We start from the raw sequence: 21,395 nt of genomic DNA on the forward strand, positions 1-21,395 counted from the left end.
ACGGCGTGAACGTAAAAAAGGGCAAAATAGCTGCTTTTTTATAACATTTTATTCCAAAAAGAATTACCGTATATGCCGGTGTATAAGACGACTTGGTGTATAAGACGACCCCCAACTTTTACAGTTAAAATATAGAGTTTGGGATATACTCGCCATATATGACTACACCTCCTACCGCAATGTACGGTACCTTGTAGTTCCCCCACATTAGGTAGGCATCATGTTCCCCCACATTAGATAGGCAGTATAGTTCCCCCCACATTAGGTAGGCAGTATAGTTCCCCTCACATTAAGTTGGCAGTTCCCCCACATTAAGTTGCCAGTTCCCCCACATTAGGTTGCCAGTTCCCCCACATTAGGTTGCCAGCTCCCCCACAAAAGTAGGCAGCTACCCCACAATAGGTCGGGAGTTACCCCACATTAGGTCAGCAGTTACCCCACATTAGTAGGTTAGCTCCCCCACTTTAGTAGCAGTTCCCCCACAATAGTAGGCAGCTCCCCCACATTTGTAGGCAGCTCCCCCCAAATTAGGTCAGCAGTTCCCCCACAATAGTAGGCAGCTCCCCCCACATTTGTAGGCAATTTCCCCACATTAGGTCAGCATTTCCCTCACAAAAGTAGGCAGTTCCCCCACAATAGTAGGCACCTCCCCCCACATTTGTAGGCAGCTCCCCCCACTTTAGGTCAGCAGTTCCCCCACAATAGTAGGCAGCTCCCCCCACATTAGATTGGCAGCTCCCCCCAACAGACATACAGCTTCCAGCCATATACAGTGTAGGGCTGCAGGCTGTATATCTGTACTGGTCTGCCCCCACAGTGATCCGATCACCGCTTCTCCGGCCCGGGTCACCATCTACTGCTATGGCCTATGGACCATAGCAGTAGGTGCCGAGACCGGGGAGCAGTGACCGGATCACTTAAGATAGCACGGCCGGTCACTCACCAGGCCCCGGTTGGCGCGCGTCCTCCTGGTCCTGCGCTCCTCTGCCTCTATGGTTGTAGGCACGTGACGTCACTGACGTCCCGTGCGTACAACCATAGAGACGGAGGACCGGACCGCAGGAGGACCGAAGCAGGATCGCAGGAGGACACGCGCCACCGGGGAATGGTAAGTGACCGGCGGACATCCTTATGTCTCGAAAAGATTTTTCGGGACACAGGTATGTCCGGCATAGGAATACCTATGATTATCTGCCCTCATACCACCGCTTATACAGAAAAATGAAAAAGTTATAGGTCTTCAAAATAGGGGGATCTTAAACGTACTAATTTGGTTAAAAAGTTTGTGATTTTTTTTAAGCGCAACAGTAATAGAAAAGTAACACATGTAATTTTTACTGTAAATTGCACGGCGTGAAAACGAAACCTTCCAAAATTAGCAAAATTGCAGTTTTCTTTTTAATTTCCCCACACAAAATGTATTTTTTTGGTTGTGCCATACATTTTATGGTAAAGGGAGTTATGGCATTACAGTGGGCAACTGGTCACGCAAAAAACAAGCCCTCATACTAGATTGTGGATGAAAATATAAAAGAGTTATGATTTTTTGAAGGCGAGGAAAAAACAAAAACGTTAAAATAAAATTGTCTGAGTCCTTAAAGCCCAAATGGGCTGCGTCCTTAAGGGGTTAAGAGACATATCAAAATTTTTGATAAATTAGGGTGCTCTTGGACCCTCATCAATCTTTATCTCTTCATCTCCGGTGTGTTAAAAGTTTTTTTTAATGATAGTAATGCTTTAAGAACAGTATTCACAGATTCATGCTGCTCTAATGTGAGTGCGATGAGTTTACAATTCTTGAAAACGTGTTGAATAATCTATGTACAATCAATGAGTTTTCTTTATTACATTGATCTCTTTATTGACATCTGATAAAGATGGGATCATTTTTGCCTTAGACTCCATAACAACCTGGTTTCCACTACAGGACTTAAGTCCTAATATGTCTGCCTGCCTTATAGGGGAACATTTTTTTTTTTTAAATCAACTGGTGCCAGAAAGTTAAACAGATTTGTAAGATATATAAAAAAAAAATCTGTACCCTTCCAGTACTTTTTAGCAGCTGTATGTTACAGAGGAAATTATTTTATTTTTGAATTTCTTTTTTGTCTTGTCCACAGTGCTCTCTGTTGACACCTCTGTCCATGTCAGTAACTGTCAAGAGCAGCATTGGTTGCAATGGGGATTTTCCCTTGCTCTGGACAGCTCCTAATACATGCATCCGGTGTCAGCAGAGAGCACTGGGGATAAGACAAAAAAAAAAAAAAAAATTCAAAAAGAAAATAATTTCCTCTATAGCATACAGCTGCTAAAAAGTACTGGAAGGGCAAATGTTTATTTTTAATAGAAGTCATTTACAAATCTGTTTAATTTTCTGGCATCAGTTGATTTAAAAAAAAAAAAAATGTTTTCCACCAGAGTACCCCTTTAATAATAACTTTAACTTGCTCATAAATTTACTTATTTATTGGACTTGTGGGATCAGGCATGTAGGATTAAGACACGCCTGATGCATTGTTCCCGTAGGAGATAAGCCACTGCCAAGGTGTCCTCCAGTATCTTAGTCCCCTCTCCCAATTAAGGAAAACATGCACATTTGGCCTGCTTGTTTACAATGGACATGAGAAATAAAGCTGTTGGCTGAGCAATCATAAGGCCGAGGGCTCTCTCATGTGTTTAAACAGCTGAAGAGCAATAGGCCTATAAAATCCCTGCCATTATGATGATTTATTTATAATATGTTTTTTTAAAAGGTATAACTTTCTTAAAGCGTACCTGCCATATCACAGAACAAAAAACTATATGTTACGCACAAGGCCATGCAGATGCTTTATATGTTTTTATGTGCCTAGCTTCTGTATTTTGCTCACAATTCCCTCTGCTCTATTGCTCCCTTGTTCTGACATCCACTGCACAGGAAGAGCATGTCTGAGGCAAGCACTGAGCCCATCCTCACTCAACATGCATTCCCTTTCTCGCTGAGTCCGCTGTGCTGTACTGGGTCTCTTCATCCAATCACTGCAGGCTGCTCTGTAACCCCTCCTTTCTATTATTAGACAGGAGTCTGATAGGACAGGAGTGAGCACAGAGGAGTGCTAGTTCCGCCCTCATCTTTGTCCCACCCTGAAGCACAGGCTGGGACAAAGATGATGCTTCAGCTGGACAGGATTCTGTTCTAGATGATTTCTTTCTATGGTTGATATTGGATTTTTATTTAAAAAAAAAAGGAGATAAATTATTTTAGTATGTTTTGCCAAGATGAATATAAAATGTTTTTGAATCTGACATAATCTGTACATTGTAAGATGGGTAATTGGTCTAGATAGTTTATCACACTGTCTTATTGAAAAGTATTCCTTAATTCCTTTAAAGGAGTAGTCCAGTGGTGAAAAACGTATCCCCTATCCTAAGGATAGGGGATAAGTTTGAGATTGCGGGGGGTCCGACCGCTGGGGCCCCCCGCGATCTCTCTGTACGGGGGCCAGGCTCTCCGGCCACATAGTGGGTGTTGACCCCTGCACGAAGCGGTGGCCGACATGCCCCCTCAATACATCTCTATGGCAGAGCCGGAGATTGCCGAAGGCAGCGCTCCGGTTCTGCCATAGAGTTGTATTGAGGGGGCGTGTCGGCCGCCGCTTCGTGCGGAGGTTGACACGCCCCCTTCCCGCGGGCTGTCGGGGCTCCGTACAGGAGATCGCAGGGGGTCCCTGCGGTCGGACCCCCTGCGATCTGCAACTTATCCCCTATCCTTAGGATAGGGGATAAGTTGTTCACCACTGAGTCACCACTGGACTACTCCTTTAAGGCATGGATAATTCATTTTTAATACATACAATAAAATAATCATTACCCAACTCTTCAATACCCTGTAGTTGGTTGCTGTTCTGATACGTCCCAGCTAATTTACACTTGTACTCTTAACTTAAAGGAAATGATCCCTAAGCCAATCACTGCTGGATATGTGTCAATGCTGCACTCTGTAATTGACTGAACTTTCCTGTGGATAAAGACAGGACCAGGAATTGGAAATTAGTAGAAACAGGTAAGCATTGGAACGGCAATAGCAGGAGATCGGGGAGGTAAATAAACATTTTTTTTTTAAATCAACTGGTGCCAGAAAGTTAAACAGATTTGTAAATTACTTTTATTTAAAAATCTTAATCCTTCCAGTACTTATCAGCTGCTGTATGCTCCAGAGGGAGTTCTTTTCTTTCTGAATTTCCTTTCGGTCTGACCAAAGTGCTCTCTGCTGACACCTCTGCCCATGTCAGGAACTGTCCAGAGCAGGATAGGTTTTCTATGGAGACTTGCTCCTACTCTGGACAGTTCCTAAAATGGACAAAGGTGTCAGCAGAGAGCACTGTGGTCAGGCAGAAAAAAATTCAAAAAGAAAAGAACTTCCTGTGGAGCATACACCAGCTGAGTACTGAAAGGGCTAAGATTTTTTTTGATAGAAGTAATTTACAAATCTGTTTAACTTTTTGGCACCGGTTGATTTAAAAAAAAATTTCCCAGTGGAGTACCCCTTTAATTGAAACAGTCTATTCGGCCTCTGCTCGTGCACCGTCTCTGATCTCCAAGCGCATTCCTGTTGTTCTTGTTTGTGATTCCATGTAAGACCCTGGTCTGGATAATGCCCATTCTGGCACCCATTCTGGTTCCTATGCTGGGTTATGACACAACCTGCAGACAAGTGTGGTGCTGTTTTGTTTTTGTTTTTTTTACCCCCAGAACAATCAGCTCTGTTTTTATATTCCTGGATATTCCCTTTAATATGGGCATGATTTGCACTGCATCTGTCTCCATCTGATTTTGTGCTTCATGACAGACAGTCCCTTTACCATGGTGACAACCGCCTCACATGGGTTTCTTTACCTTCTTTTAGGATTATCATTACAAGATTATAAATTGTACCACATAGAGTTGTGTTTTATTCAGCATAAGTCACTGGAGAAAATTCACTCTGAGGACAAAAACTCTCTGATTTTGCCCATAGTTACTAACCAATCACAGCTCAGTTTACGAGAGCTTGTTTAGGTATGAAAGCTGAGCTGATTGGTTGTTATGGAAAAAACTTCCATCCTCAGATATATTGATAAATCGGGGCCGTGACTATGTTCACAACTCCAAGACTATTGCTAGATATAAAATAATAACCTCCCTATAATTATCAGGAAATATTGTTCTTAAGATGATTCTGTCTTTTCTATCAGTTTTTAAAGACAAAATGGCTCGGCTTCATTTTACATTGATAATAATTTCCAGAGGCGAAACACCTGGCTATTCTACAGAAATGATTAATTTTATGTATTTAGGGTGCAAAATAACAGCTTGGAAAGGATGATGGATTGCAGGTAAAGCAATGGTTGATGGGACATGGCCCATGAATGTGTTGCATATCATCAGTTCCTTTGATCACTGGCAGATAAGTTCACAGATAATCTTCACATCTGTCTAAATAATAATATGTCTGAGTGTAACCCCACGTTGAATAACCGAGACATTGTTCACCATCCTCCAGTGAAAACTTTGTTCAAGAAAGTCCCTGTAATCAGTTTAAGTGAGATAAGTAAGTATGTATGTCACCTGTCAGATGGAATTACACATAGAGGCTCAGCCGAGGACACATGAACAGTCATCCGCAAGGTAAATGGGTACTTCTATATTAAAATTCACAAAACAGTCATAGTAGGTTGTCTCCTTCAGGCTGATAAGCAGGTCACTTAGGTTGACACAATCCCATTAACATTGCTCACTATTGGATGTTTATATAACCCAATCTATTGGTCCATGCAGCCTTTCCTACAAAGAGAGAATTGTTTACAACGCCCATTGATCACACAACCTCTCCTTTTTCTTGTGTCTTAGAGAAAAACCAAAGTAAACGATTCTCCGAATTCTACCATTTCCTGTAATGACAGATTTAGTGGGTTTGCTATGCCTCTCCTGTCATCACAATATCAGTTTTCACAACTGGCCACTTGTTTGTTATTGGGAAGCATCAAAGGTTTATTCACTCTGAGGTCTGGGAGATAAAAGTAAAGCATTTTCATATGTTCTGCTGACAAAATTGCACCCAAAAGTGACACTTAAAGATCACAGAAATCTACACTGTGAGGCTGTGTAAACCTGTTGAGCTGCACGGTATCATATAGATGAGATGGCATCATTTCTCACTCAGTCGACAGTATCGCATTTGTATCTGTAGAATTCTTGTTTTAATACTTTTGAATTACTTTTTTTTTTTTTTTTTGTAGTAGTAGGTCTTAAGGGTCTTTGCAGCACTATCTGCAGGATCTGGGTAAAGTAGAAAAGCCGAATTTAGATCACATGAATTCAATGAGAATGAACAATCTTTCTAAAATGCGGTGTGATGTGTCTGTTGAAGAGATAACTCTGTTATTATTATCTCTTACTTTGTAACTGCTATCCTTTAACCCCTTCCTTCCCAGCATTGTAAATGTACGCAGTAAGCTCTACGCTAACCCATGGGAGGCTGTTGTGATTGACAGCCACCACCCCTTGGCAATGGCTAGGATCAGGAAAATCTTGACCCTGGCAGAAGGGGGCTTCTTTGTGCCATGACTGTCTGCCCTGGCAAGAGCAATAGTTGAGGCTGATAGTTTCATGAGAAAGCTGGGGCCTTCCAAAACTCCCAGGACTGTCTTGAGATGATCCCTGCAAGGACAGACCAAAAGTCTGTCTTCACCGGTGTACCAGTATTTCTGTGTACACTGCATTATAATAATACAAAACAAAAACAGACCTGGTTCATCTTTAAACTCTGTGGTGTTTCAGAGAAATCATAGTTTTAGAGTAAATCATAGAACACTGTAGTAATGGTGCCTTTGCTTATTTCATGCTACTGGTGGTTAAACAGCTTCAAACTTCTAACAGGAAAAACTATTTCCATATTTACATAAATATTTAGACCCTTTACTCAATCCTGAAGTACCTCTGACAGCGAGAAGAGCCTCCAATCTTCTTGTGTATGATGCCATAAGGTTTACACATCTAGATTTAGGAATTTTCTGCCACCCTGTTCTGAAGATCCTCTCAAGCTGTGTCAGGTTGGATCAGGACCATCATTGGAAGCCATTTTTAGGTCTTCAGAGATCTCCAATTGGGTTAAAGTCAGGGATCTGGCTGGGCCACTCAAGGACATTCACAGAGTTGTCCCTAAGCCACTCATGTTTTGTATTAGCTGTGTGCTTAAGGCCGTTGTCTTGTTGGAAGATGGATCTTCTGTCCAGGCTCAGGTCCAGAGCACTCTGGATCAGGTATTCATTAAATACATCTCTGTACTTTTCTGAATCAGCTTTTCCTTTAACCTTGACTAGTCTCCCTGACCCAGCCACTGAACCAGCCCCTCCCCCATTCACAACATTATGCTGCCACCATGCATCACTGTAGGGATGTGGCAAGCTATGAGTTGTGCCTGGTTTCCTCCAAAAAATGACCCTAAGAATTGAGGCCAAAAATTTCAATTATGGTTTCATCAGACCAGAGAATAGATTTGCAAACTTCAGACAGGCTGTTATATGTATTTTACAATGTGAATCAGCTGCTGCTACCCATTGGAGTGGTAGCAGAGGCAGCAAAGGAACTAACTTAGCATGAAGGAGAGTAGTCCACCGTTTCCCCATTTGCCCCATTCAATAGCCATGGCAAGCTGTCTGCATAGCTTCTCTTGACAGAAAGACAATTTAACCTCCCTCTAGGAAGATGGAGAATGGAGAAAATGTTCCCATTTTGGTCTGAAAGTGAGGGTCTAAAGTGTAGCTATCAAGTATGGCTGTCATCATTACAAAATGTTCTGTTTGTTTCCATCTCTGCACCATACTGCCATGGCTGTTCATCATCATAGTGAGGGCTATTTTGTGGGTCTGCCTAGATCCTGATCCCTTCCTATGATAACTAACCAATTACATCATGAAATTGTCCTTAGGTGCTACTTTCTCATCCTCCTCCACCACCAATTAGTTACCATGGGTTACCACGTGTTGCCGTGACTTTGACATTAACTTGCCTATAAAACAGAAATAAAATTAATTGGATACATTGCTAGATGACCTAGCAGGGTTATACAGGGCTTTTAGGGCTCTTAGACAGTGTTAGACATGAGTATTAAAGTTATTGCAGAGGTCCGACTTTTTGCCAAAATTTGTTGCACTTGCCGAACCAAACATTTTGCTGAACAAGTTTGCTTATCTCTAATTTTAGCACAAAGCCTCAACATAACAAATGTAAAAAGAACATGAAAGGATGTAAAAACATTCCAAATTCATAAAATATTCATATGTATAGAAACAAATGTATAGTTAGGCTGTATTTGTTGTTTTTGGATACCTGTTAGGATATAAAAGCAAACTGTACCTTTTCGGGAGTTGATGGTGTTTACCAAACTTACATACTCTCTTTTTATTTCTCATCCAAGTGTCAAGGAGGTGGAGCAGAGCTGCCCAAGTGCCACAGTTTGGCACATTCTCACCTCCAAGTCCCTCCTTGATTGTAGAACAGTCCTGTACATTAATCATGGGTGGCTGTGAGGTGAGGGCAAGCGAGGAGACAAGTCAGTATGTGGCACTTGAACAGCTCTGCACCCCCTTCTTGACACTTGACTGAGCAATAAAAAGCTTATTTTTACACGTTTGACAACCACCATCTGCTCTATGAAAGGTACAGTTTACTTTTATACCCTAACAGCTATCCAAAGGTGTCTTCAGCTCTTAGCGGCAAATACAGCTGATAGATTCACTTTAATGACTAGAATCTTTTTTTCCTCTAGTACTGAATACTGGAATGATGATCCTGAAATTGTTGCACATCCCACGCTACAGTCACTACTTTCCCACATAGAGTTCATCTTCCCCCAAACATAATGGACAATATATCTGTTTGACTAGTGGTTGTAGACCTGCAGCATTTTCTCACCTCTATCTAGTGTTCAGTGTTTTACTTTACATCTCAATGTAGTTATTGTCTTTACACTGGGTCACTGGGTAAAATAATATACAAAGGCCAAAACAAATAGACTAGTTATCCCTCAGAACAGAGAATAAAACAGAGAATTAATACATACTAACAAGAATTAGTCAAATGTCACACACACCCTTATGTGTGTGAAAAATATCACATGACAGAATCTGGCATTTAACAATGACCCATGCTCATTGTGGCCACTTAGGGCCGTGCAAGGTTAGAATCTGCCAGGGGTTTAATATGAGAGGGCTGGTTTGTGAAGAAGGTAGATGGGAGAAATTTTTATTTGGGTCAGTAGAGGACAAGGACCTATTTCCAGCATATAACTGAATTAAAACAGATGACTACATGCACAGCCTCAATTCCTTAATGCCCATTTCCTTTGCCTTCTTCGTTCTCACAATATAAGGGAGTTTAACACACTGACTGTGCGTTCAAAGGTCTTTGTGCCATGTGTGGTGCTGAACATCAAACACTATAATAATAGGAAGGATAGAACTGTTGTAATATAGCAACATAAAACAGCTTCCGACAATTTATTCGAGAATAGCTTCCTGTTTGGGTGGAGGTGCTTGGGTGTATTCTTCCACTGGGATTTACCACCCCCATGGGGATAGCTGCCACATGGATTGCCAAATCTATTCTAACTTGCTTTGTGCGTCATATAGAAGTTCATTATGAGTTATGTTAGCAACTTATGAGTTATGTTAGCAAGAAAAAGATAACAACTTTATATACAATATACTACTACCGGACATTATGGTTCTTTATTTTAGAACCTTTTGGTTTGTGCATTTTTGATAACTAATCATGCTTTAAAAATGTGCTAAAACATATCTCAGAGTTTAACACTTGACAGGTCTGTAGAAGATCACAATGGATTCCCCAGTTTAATTGCCCAAACTATGTTTAAGGCTTCCCACAAAAAAACATATGTCAAGTGCATTAGTTATCTGTATTAGGGCCTGACTACAGGTCTGATGATCCAAATGGTTAGCTGTTAGTTTGGGTCATCAGACCGGTGGTTTGGTGCTTGAAATATGCTTGTCTGTGAAGAGCCTAAGCATGAATAGAACTTCCAGTGTGCACATATTAGAACAATGCTAGAGTGAGCATAGAAGAAAAATGCTAGTGTGTACATATAAGAACAATGCTACTGTGTACATATAAGAACAATGCTAGTGTGTGCATATAAGAACAATGCTAGTGTGTGCATATTAGAGCAATGTGGGATATCCCAGTACTGCTACACGGTCCTGTACTACCTGTAGGCCCGGTCAGTGACCTAGTGTCTCCCTGTTGTTTTATATGGTGTGTATGTCACTTTAATGCATATACAGGATCCCTATGTAAAGATAGTATACAGGACCTGTGGGAGGTCTCAAGGACCTGTGAGTAAGCCTGTCACATGTTATGTTATGCAGTCACATGATTTGTTGTCACATGTACTCCCAGAGAGCACCAGCTTAACCTATCACCCACAGCTTGACAAATTAAGGGGCGGCCCACTATATTAAGGGGCGGCCATTGCAGTTCACTTTCTTGGAGCTAAGTGCTCTTAGCTGTACCATCTAAGTCTTTGCTGAGGCAGCGACAACCAGAGATCTCAAGACCAGTGGTCAGCAACTGGAAGGCTACAAAGCTACCCTCTCTCCAGTAAGTCTCAAGTCTATGTCTGCTGTCACTGAAACCAGTCAAGTCCTGCACATAGTCAAGTCAAGTCTAATTACAAGTCAAAGTCAAGTTTATTACAAGCATTGGACCAGCAAGCTGCGAGGTCCTCTGGGTCCTGGCCATCTCTCTGGGAAATCTGGCCTTACCTGTGAAGATAATTACACCTGTCTTCTACTCAGTAAAGCCTCCGTTTGACCCAAACTGGTTGTGGACCTGTTATTCACTACTAGCCTGTGGGATTGTGGAGAATCCAGGCGTGTGGTGTTCCAGAACCCGAAAACCACACTGGCGTCACAAACACATGGGGGTTAATATCATCCGATCCCCGGGGTTAATAACATCTAATCCCACCAACCTTCACCACAACATCCGTGGTCCCGCCATTTACACCGGTGGTCATCACAAATGCTAGTGTGTACATATAAGAACAATGCTAGTGTGTGCATATAAGTACAATGCTAGAGTGAGCATTTAAGAACAATGCTAGAGTGTGCATATAAGAACAATGCTAGTGTTTGCATATAAGAACAATGCTAGTGTGCATATATCAGAACAATGCTAGTGTGTACATATAAGAAAAATGCTAGTGTGTACATATCAGAACAATGCTAGTGTGTACATATAAGAACAATGCTAGTGTGAGCATATAAGAACAATCCTAGTGTGTACATATAAGAACAATGCTAGTGTGAGCATATAAGAACAATGCTAGTGTGAACATATAAGAACAATGCTATTGTGTACATGTAAGAACAATGCTAGGGTGTACATATAAGAACAATGTTAGTGTGTACATATAAGAACAATGCTTGTCTGTAGATATAAGAACAATGCTAGTGTGTACATATGAGAACAATGCTAGTGTGTACATATCAGAACAATGCTAGTGTGTACATATAAGAACAATGCTAGTGTGAACATATAAGAACAATGCTAGTGTGTACATATAAGAACAATGTAAGTGTGTACATATAAGAACAATGCTAGTCTGTGGACATAAGAACAATGCTAGTGTGTACATATAAGAACAATGCTAGTGTGTACATATCAGAACAATGCTAGTGTGTACATATCAGAACAATCCTAGTGTGTGCATATAAAAACAATGCTAGTGTGTACATATATGAAGAATCCTAGTGTGTGCATATAAGAACAATGCTAGTGTGTACATATAATAACAATGCTAGTGTGTGCATATAAGAACAATGCTAGTGTGAGCATATAAGAACAATGCTAGTGTGTGCATATAAGAACAATGCTAGTGTGTACATATAAGAACAATGCTAGTGTGTGCATGTAAGAACAATGCTAGTGTGCATATAAGAACAATGCTAGTGTGTACATATAAGAACAATGCTAGTGTGTACATATCAGAACAATGCTAGTGTGTGCATATAAGAACAATGCTAGTGTGTACATATAATAACAATGCTAGTGTGTGCATATAAGAACAATGCTAGTGTGAGCATATAAGAACAATGCTAGTGTGTGCATATAAGAACAATGCTAGTGTGTACATATAAGAACAATGCTAGTGTGCATATAAGAACAATGCTAGTGTGTACATATAAGAACAATGCTAGTGTGTACATATATGAACAATTCTAGTGTGTATGTATAAAAACAATGCTCGTGTGTACATATAAGAACAATGCTAGTGTGTACATGTGAGAACAATGCTAGTGTGTGCATACAAGAACAATGCTAGTGTGTACTTATAAGAACAATAATAGTGTGTACATATAAGAACAATGTTTTTTCTAGTGCTGTCCAGGCTCCAGGGCATCTAAAATGGTAGATCCACATGTCAGGACATGTGGCAAGGAACCCTGGGAAGGCAGGAACAATGGTCGGCAGGATTACCCTGAATCACATGCAGCCTATCAGCAGCCAGCCATCCCTGTGATGTCACAGCCCTATATAAACGGCAGCCATCTCAGGCTCTCAGTGTACTATTACAGAGAGAGAGGGACAGACAGCAGTGTGTGTTGCACAGAAAAGCATTTTTACAGCAGCGATTCACCTCCCAGTCACATCAGTGTTTTATTGCAGAGAGAGAGACAGAGAGGAGTGTGTATTGCACAGAAAAGCATTTTTATAACAACAATTCACCTCCTAGTCACATCAGCCTTCTATTGCAGAGAGGGACAGAGAGCAGTGTGTTGCACAGAAAAGCTTTTTTACAGCAGTGATACACCTCAAGCCCAAATCCAGCCTAGAAGCACTGATAGGGAAGGGAAAGAGATTGAGAAATAAAGTGCAATTTTGGGTGTATTACACAGCGACTGCATGCTGCAGCACTGGTGTGTACAACAAATGTATAGCTAATAGTAGCCAGCCAGTTAGGGTGAGCAGAGCACGAAAAGCATATTGTCCTCTATTAAGTGTAACCTGTGCGTAAATCTAAGTGGTGTACCATTTTGTTCATGTTAAAGTCTTAACGGCCTAGATACTGTGAAAGGCCAGCCAAAAGTACACACCTGCTGGTGTTATAGACAAATACTGTTTTAAGCATACTGGAGCGCATTGTCCTCCCCTCATAAGTGCATACCACATACGCACATCTAAGTGGTGTACCATTTTGTTCCTGTTAAAGTCTTAAAGGCCTAGATACTGTGAAAGGCCACCAAAAGTACACAGCTGCTGGTGTTGTAGACAAACACTGTTTTAAGCATAGTGAAGCGTATTGTACTCCCCTCATATACGCACTAAGTATGTCAGGCAGAGAAGTGCCAGGACGTGCACAGAGGAGTGGCAGAGGCCTAAATTCCACAGACAGAGGTCGCAGCAGACTAGGGTCGAGTGGCATCAGGTGTTGCAGCAAGAGGCCTGAGCTCCAGTAACAGCTAGCGGTCGTGTTTAAACCAGCAACCCATCTTCCGTCATCGATTAGTAAAAACGGTCATCCACTTCATCACAAGTGACATCTGACACCCCCAGTCAGCAGTTGGTGGGTTCCTCAGCCATAACCCTCAGTTGGCATGGCCCGGGAGCAGTCGCTGTCCTCCCATTGCCTGTGTCCTATGCTGTTCCCTCCTCCACAGAAGTATTTGTGGGTTCAGCTTCACTAGTTAGTGAGGAAGATATACTAGAGGACAGTCAGCAGCTAATGCCCAATTAAGAAGTGGGGGAGACATCCGCCACTTCCTCCGCTAGGAAGGCAAGTAGTGATGAGGAGAGAGACTTGGGAGGAAGTGTTGTGAGCGTTCAGGCTCTTGAAGCAGACACTGTTGGGTACCTGAGGATGACATCAGTGACGTGCAGGCATGACTCAATGATGATGAAGCCGATCGGACTTGGGAGCCGGGTCATCCTCATCAGGAGAAGAGGGTTGCAGGTTGCCCATGAGGCAGCAGCTGAGCCAGCAAGGTGGCAGTCAGCATGGTGGCAGAAGTGGAAAATCTGGAGCCAAACGTGCCCAAGGTAGACCACCTGCTTCACGGCAGCCTACCCTCCCGGGAGGAAGTGGAGCAGGGGTTCCTAGTTTTGGCGGCAGTAGCAGTCAATCAGTGTGGACTGTTGGTGGGAAAATCAGCTACTTGACGGTGTGGCAGTTTTTCATCAAGCATCTGGAAGATGTTGTTAACCTGGCTATATGCAAGATGTGTCGGCAGAAGGTGAAGCATGGCCAGGGTCCCAATGTTGGCACCACAGCCCTGCGTCAACATATGCAGCGTCAGCATAAAGCGACCTGAGTGTACCGCAGCCCCAATGTGGTGGTCAAGCCTGCTGCATCACCCAGTGGCATGCCGCTCACTGTTTACGCCAGCCAACGCTCCACCACCTTAGCCGAATGGAGCTGTGTGTTATACCCATATTCTGTCGCTCCAGATGCTCCTGCTCCTCCTACTTTGAGTCAGTCATTCCACCAGTAATTCATCGGCAAAGCCTTGTCCAGGAGATAACAGTATGCACCCACTCATCCAATGGCTAAGAAGCTGAATGTGCTCCTGTCCAAGTTGCAGGTCCTGCAGTCCCTCCTTTTCAAGTGGTGGACTCTGCACCTTTCAGAGAACTGATGACTTGTGCAGAGCCAATGTGGAGAGAAGGCGGGCCAATCCTTAAGCCTGTCGGTGTGTACCAAAGTGCATGGCAGTCTAGAGCTGTAGCTACGGTCAGGGACAATACATGCCCCATACGGCCCACCGCACACAGCCACAGCAGCAACTTGAACAGGTCATGCCGCTTCCACCTCCACGGTCTCATGCTGTTGATTCTGTGACAGTGTGCGACTCTGCCTCCTCATCCTCCACCATGTCCTCAGCCTCCACTGCACGGACAAGTCTTAGTGCCCCTCCAGCATACCATGTGTGCAGGGTACGGCGTTGTCACGCTGTTCTTCACATGGTTTGCCTTGGCGAACTGAGTCACACAGGGGAGGAACTGCTAAAAGTCATTCAACAAGAAATCAAATCATGGCTTACTCCATGAAAACTGAAAATGGGAACCATGGTGACCAACAACGAGAAGAACATCTTGTCTGCGCTTCGACAAGGAAGCCTGAGACATGCGCCCTGCATGGCACACGTGTTCAATCTGGTTGTCAAGCGGTTCCTGAAGTGTTCCCCCCCATCTGCAAGACATCCTAACAATGGGAAGGAAACTTTGCATGCACTTCAGCCACTCGCACACCACAAAGCACACCCTCCTTGAGCTGCAGCGTCAGAACGGTATACCCCAACATAGTCTGATTTGCAACGTTTCAACATGTTGGAATTTATTACTCCATATGTTGGACTGACTATACGAGCAGAGAAAAGCCCTCACCGATTTCTTGATGATTCTGTGTAACTTCAATGTGAACCAGTGGCAGCTCATATGTGACACCTGCCGTTTGCTTAGGCCCTTTGAGGAAGCCACATTATTAGTCAGTCGCCAGGATTACGGGATGAACAACATCATTCCACTGCTTCATTTACTAAAACACGTGTTGGAAATGATGGCTGGTCAGGGCACTGGAGAAGTTGCGCCTACATCTCTCGGCCACATAAGCCCTGCGGGGTTGAACTGAAGGGGGAGGAGCACAGTGGAGCACAGTTTATGTTTCGTGAGATGGGCGGTTTTTCTAGTCATCTGACAGGAGAGGAGTAGCCAGAACAGCCAGAGGGTTATGAGGAAGGCAAGATAGAGGACCCAGACACACCGTGACAGTATGCAGTGGAGATGGAGGCCAGGAGTCTCTCCGGGTCACTTGCACAAATGGCATGATTCATGCTCACTTGCTTGCGTAGTGACTGCCGAATTGTCACCATTTGGCAGCGAGATGACTTCTGGCTTTCCACCTTATTGGACCCTCGCTACCGGCACAAAATAGGGGGACTTTTTTTACACCCACTGAGAGGGAGGATAAACTGACTTACTACAGAGACATCCTATGTAGGCAGCTGGCCGATGCCTATCTGCGCCATCGTCCATCCTCTCGCAGGTCTGACTTGGGGGCCCTCTGTGCTCACCTTCCACTGCCATGGCTGCTGGGGAGGGGTAGGGTGGCAAATGCAGTACCAGCTCCATCAGCAGCAGCCTGAGTCTGCAGTCGCTGGTGAGTACCTTTCTTCACCCGCATAGTGAAGCAACTCATCAGCAGCAGGTAGACCTGGAGCCGGACCTGAACCAGCAGTTGGTGGCATACCTTGACATGACCATGCCTGGATGCCACTCCTTTCAGCTAGGAACTGAGAAATGAGGCAGAAAATTCACCAAAATTCGACAATAGAAGACTGGAAGAACATTTCCTGGTCCAATGAGTTGTGTAAACAACATTAAAGCATGGATCCATCCTGCCTTGTATCATTGGTTCAGACTGTTGTTGGGGTAATGTTGTGTGGGACATTTCCTTGGCACACTTTAGGCCCCTTAGTAGCAACTGTGCATGGGTTAAACATGGCCAGCTATCTGAGTATTGTTACTGACCATGTCCATAACTATTTAACCACAGTGATCCCATCTGCTGATGGCTACTTCCCAACTGTGCATGGGTTAAACATGGCCAGCTATCTGAGTATTGTTACTGACCATGTCCATAACTATTTAACCACAGTGATCCCATCTGCTGATGGCTACTTCCCAACTGTGCATGGGTTAAACATGGCCAGCTATCTGAGTATTGTTACTGACCATGTCCATAACTATTTAACCACAGTGATCCCATCTGCTGATGGCTACTTCCAGCAAGATAAAGCACCATGTCATCTCAAATTGGTTTCTTGAACATGACAATGAGTTACTTGTACTCCAATGGCCTCCACAGTCACCCAAATCCAATTGAGTGACTTTGGGCTGTGGTGAAACCAGAGATGTGCATCATGGATGTGCAGCTGGCAAATCTGCAGCAACTGTGTGATGCCATAATGTCCATATGGACCAAATTCTCTGAGGAATATTTCAAGCAACCTGTAGAAAGAATGCCATTGAAAAAAAAAAAAAAGAAAGCAGTTCTGAAGGCAAAAGGGGGTCCAATGCGGTACTAGCTAGGTGTACGTATTAATGTGGCCAGTGAGTGCATAAGGGAGCTCTGGCATAGATTTTATTGTATGGTGCACAGACAGTCACAGATGTAGCAACTTTTTTAGGAGGCCTGTGTATTACTCCAGCACACTTTCCCTTTAAATCTGTGTACAAAATGCAAGTCTTAATAGATGTACCCTTAATATGTGTACATGTGTAGTTGCACATAGCAACCAATCACAGCACAGCTTTCATTTCATAGTTTGCTGTGGAAAAATGAAAGCTGTGCTGTGATTGGCTACAATGGATTACAAAGATTTTTTTCTTTTAGGGTAGGGTCACAGGTGCCAAATTTTGCTGCAAATTTGCTGCTGCATATTTTCGTACCCGTTTAGTTGACAAAATCAGCTGCAAAAAATCTGCATTAAAATGCGGAACGTGTGACCCTACCATTACACAGTTTTCATAAATTGCCCTATTTAAAAAATAAAAAAATAACAATAATAATTAGCATAATCGGCACCAAAATACTGTATACAACAGAGAATCTGCAACAAAATCTGCATCATTTAGTTCAGATCTTCTGCTAAGGATATTGGTGAAGGGATTCTGTGGATTTTATAATAATATAAGAAATGAGCAGGATGCTAAATGATGAATGCATAAATGACATGTTACTGTGTGAGAGAAAAAATAGAGGGATTTTCCCACAGCAGCCAATCACAGCTCAGCTAATGAGCTGGGGTAAAGTGAAACTGAGCTGTGATTGGTTGGGGGAAAATTACAAAAATTTTTTGTCTCACACAGTTTGATAAATATAGGCCAGAATGTCCATTTCAATTACAGCACAATATTAACCACTTAACAACCACGAGCATATATTTACGCTCGTGGCCAACTCCCGCTATGTGAAGCGCGCTCAGGATCTGAGCGTGCTTCATACCCAGCAGGCCCCGGCTGCAACCAGGACCTGTGGCTAATACCGGAAATCGACAATCTGGCTGATGTCCGGTATTAACCATTTAGACGCCACAATCAAAGTTGATTGCGGGATCTAGAACGGGAGAAAAGTATCGCCGGTTAGCTCAGTGGGCTGTTTGGGACTGCCACGGTTAAAGCGAGAGTCTTCTTACCTTTCTCCCGGCTGTCCGATCGGCGCTTGATTGCTCCAAGCCTGAGTTCCAGGCTTGAGCAATCGACCGCCAATAACACTGATCAAGGCAATGCTATGGCAGAACATTGATCAGTGTATTCAATCAGTGTAAGGCATTTTAAAGTCCCCTATGGATCCTATTACATTGCAAAAAAAAAAGTGTAAAAAAAATTGTTAATAAATGTGATTTAACCCATTTCCTAATAAAAGTTTGAATCACCCCCCTTTCCCCATAAAAAAAAAACATGTTAAGAAAAGTAAAATAAACATATGTGGTATCGCCAATTGTGTAACTGACCGAACTATAAAAATATATTGTTAATTAAACCGCATGGTAAATGGCGTGCCCGCATAAAAATTCAAAAGTCTAAAATTTTTGGTCACTTTTTATACCATAAAAAAATGAATAAAAAGCGATCAAAAAGTCCAATCAAAACAAAAGAATAAAGATAAGGTTTCATTTTTACCGAAAAGTGCACTGTATAGAAACAGAAGCCCCCAAAAGTTCAAAAAAAAATCTTTTTTTTTCTTTTTAAATTTTGTCCTACAAATATATTTTTTCCGGTTTCACCATAGATTGGGTGGTAATATGATTGATGTCATTACAAAGTAAAATTGGTGGCACAAAAAACATATGGGTCTGTAGGTGCAAAATTTAAAGCGTTATGATTTTTACAAGGTGATGAGGAACACACGAAAGTGAAAAAACTAATAAACCCTGCATCCTTAAGGGGTTAACAAAATAGCATTATTATTGACATAAAGAAGATTGTGGATAGTATTTGGAGTAGATAAATAAAAATTCAGGTATCTCATTCAATCCCATTGCCACAGATATGAAAAAGCAAACCCCCTACCTATGCAGTCTGCCTTTTACTTTCAATAGTTTTTATTGTAAAGATATTTTTACACAGAACTATATAACACAGAACAAACACAGGGCCTGGTGGGTCCAAGAATAAAAACAGAAGAACAAGGTCCTTACGGACAGAACAAAGGTTATCAAAGCCGTCCATTCAAATTAGCAGTAGTTTAAGAAACATACAGCACCTGGAAACAATTTTTTACGTCCAACCCCAATAGTGAATGAATTAAATGCAAGGTAGAAGGGATAAGGAGATGTAAATGTGAGGGCTCTGGTCTAATGCCCAGAGAAATGTAACCATTGAAGGGTCGTGATATCATGTCCTATGGGAGGGGGGGAAGAAGAAAGCTAATGGTCTATACAGTGTGGTGAGTCAAGCCAATATGACCATTTCTTTTCAAATGTGGAATAAGTCCCGGAACCGGCCGCTAGTATCTTTTCATAAGTGAAAGTATTGTTAATTTTGTGTATGACTTGTTAACAGGTTTTTGGCAATAATACATGTTATGCAAAATAGCGCAAGCATTGCGTGAGGGAGCAAATGGACGTCTAAAAATAATAAGACAGATTGTGGGGACCAAGGCGGGGTGACTCCCAGGATTCGAGTGATGAGGGCTCTGCATTCCTCCCAGTAATGTAGCGTAAATGGACAAGTCCATAGAATGTATAAAAGTGTACCCTCATGGTTACAGCCACACCAACATCTGTCTGAGGAGTTTGGATAGGCTTTTGCAATTTTATCGGGGGTTAAATACCATCTAAGTATCGTTTTGTAGGCCGATTCCACATATGATGTACATAGAAAGGACTTAGATATGGTTTTAAAAGCAGAGTGCCAATCTGCAGGCTGGAGAGTCATATTCAAGTCTCGCTCCCACAATCTCAATGGGTATGTGGGGGTGCATTCGTTGGAGCAGGAGTATGAGTTGTATGAGAGTTTGAGGCCTGGGGACCAGTTTTCAAAGTACTTATAGAGAGATTTGTCGGGGTGGGTAGAGGATGGGGATAGAGTAGATAGAAAATGTCGTATTTGAAGATACTTATAGAAGTCTTCTCTGGGGATGTCGTATGTTGAGCGTAGGTTTTGAAAGGTGAGGAGGGATGTGTTGTGGAACATATGCTGAACTGTAGTGATGCCCGTCGATATCCATGAATGCAGATTTATGTTAGGTATGCAAGCTTGGACAAGGGAGTGGGGGAGATCTGTCATCAATGGTGGCAAGGGAGAATTAACAGTGGTGAGATATGTTTTCCAAGTGTTTAGGGCTTGGCGGAGAATTGGGTTGGTTATCAGTGGGGTAGGAAGATGCCAGAGTGGGAGGTGTAGAAGGTCCCTAGTTGTGAATGGGGAGGATAAATGGTTTTCTATGGCGGCCCACAGGATCGTGGACTCAGAGTTCCACCAATGGCGCATGGATGAAATTTGTGTCGCAACATAGTATGCTTTTATATTGGGAGAGCCTAAACCTCCAGCTTGTTTGGATTTGGAGAGAATAGCTGGCGAAAGTCTGGGTGGTTTCCCTGCCCAAATATATTGAGTAAGGATCTTCTGGGCCTGGGTAAAAAAAGAGTTTGGTAGGGTGCAGTCTGCCTTTTAACCCCTTCCCGACCTATGACATACCTGTACGTCATGGGTGGCAAGGTGTTCCCGACCCATGACATACAGGTACGTCATGGATATTACTGCCGCTACTCGCGGCATCCCGCAGCGCCCGGAAAGATGGTGGCTATCACTGATAGCCAGCCATCTTACCGTGCGACCACGGGGGGTTTCGTCCCCCACCCCCCCCAGCGATCGCTGCTATCAGCTGGTCAAATCTGACTAGCTGATAGCAGCGTTTCGCTATCAGAATACTTAGCAGCGCGGTGTGTGAGTTCCGATCACGGGGATCGGGACACACACCGCTCTGCTAAGTGTCCCTGACCCGTCCCCCGGCGTCACTTACCCGTCGGAGCGGTGTCCCGAGAGGTCCCGGCGTCCTCCATGCGGTCCCGGCGGCGCTGCGTCCCGGAGGTTAGTTTCCGGCAGCAGCAGGGCGGCATCTTCATTGGCAGCAGTGAGATCGCCGTAAAGCGATCTCACTGCTGCCTCTGAGAGTTTCAAAACTGCAACTCCCAGCATGCCCAGACAGCCTTTGGCTTTCTGGGCATGCTGGGAGTTGTAGTTTTGCAACATCTGGAGGTCCACAGTTTGGAGACCACTGTATAATGGTCTCCAATCTGTGCTCTTCCAGATGTTGCAAAACTACAAATCTCAGCATGCTCAGTCTGTCCAGG

Source organism: Hyla sarda, chromosome 6 (genome assembly GCF_029499605.1).
Source record: "Hyla sarda isolate aHylSar1 chromosome 6, aHylSar1.hap1, whole genome shotgun sequence".
In the NCBI taxonomy this organism is placed as follows: Eukaryota; Metazoa; Chordata; class Amphibia; order Anura; family Hylidae; genus Hyla; species Hyla sarda.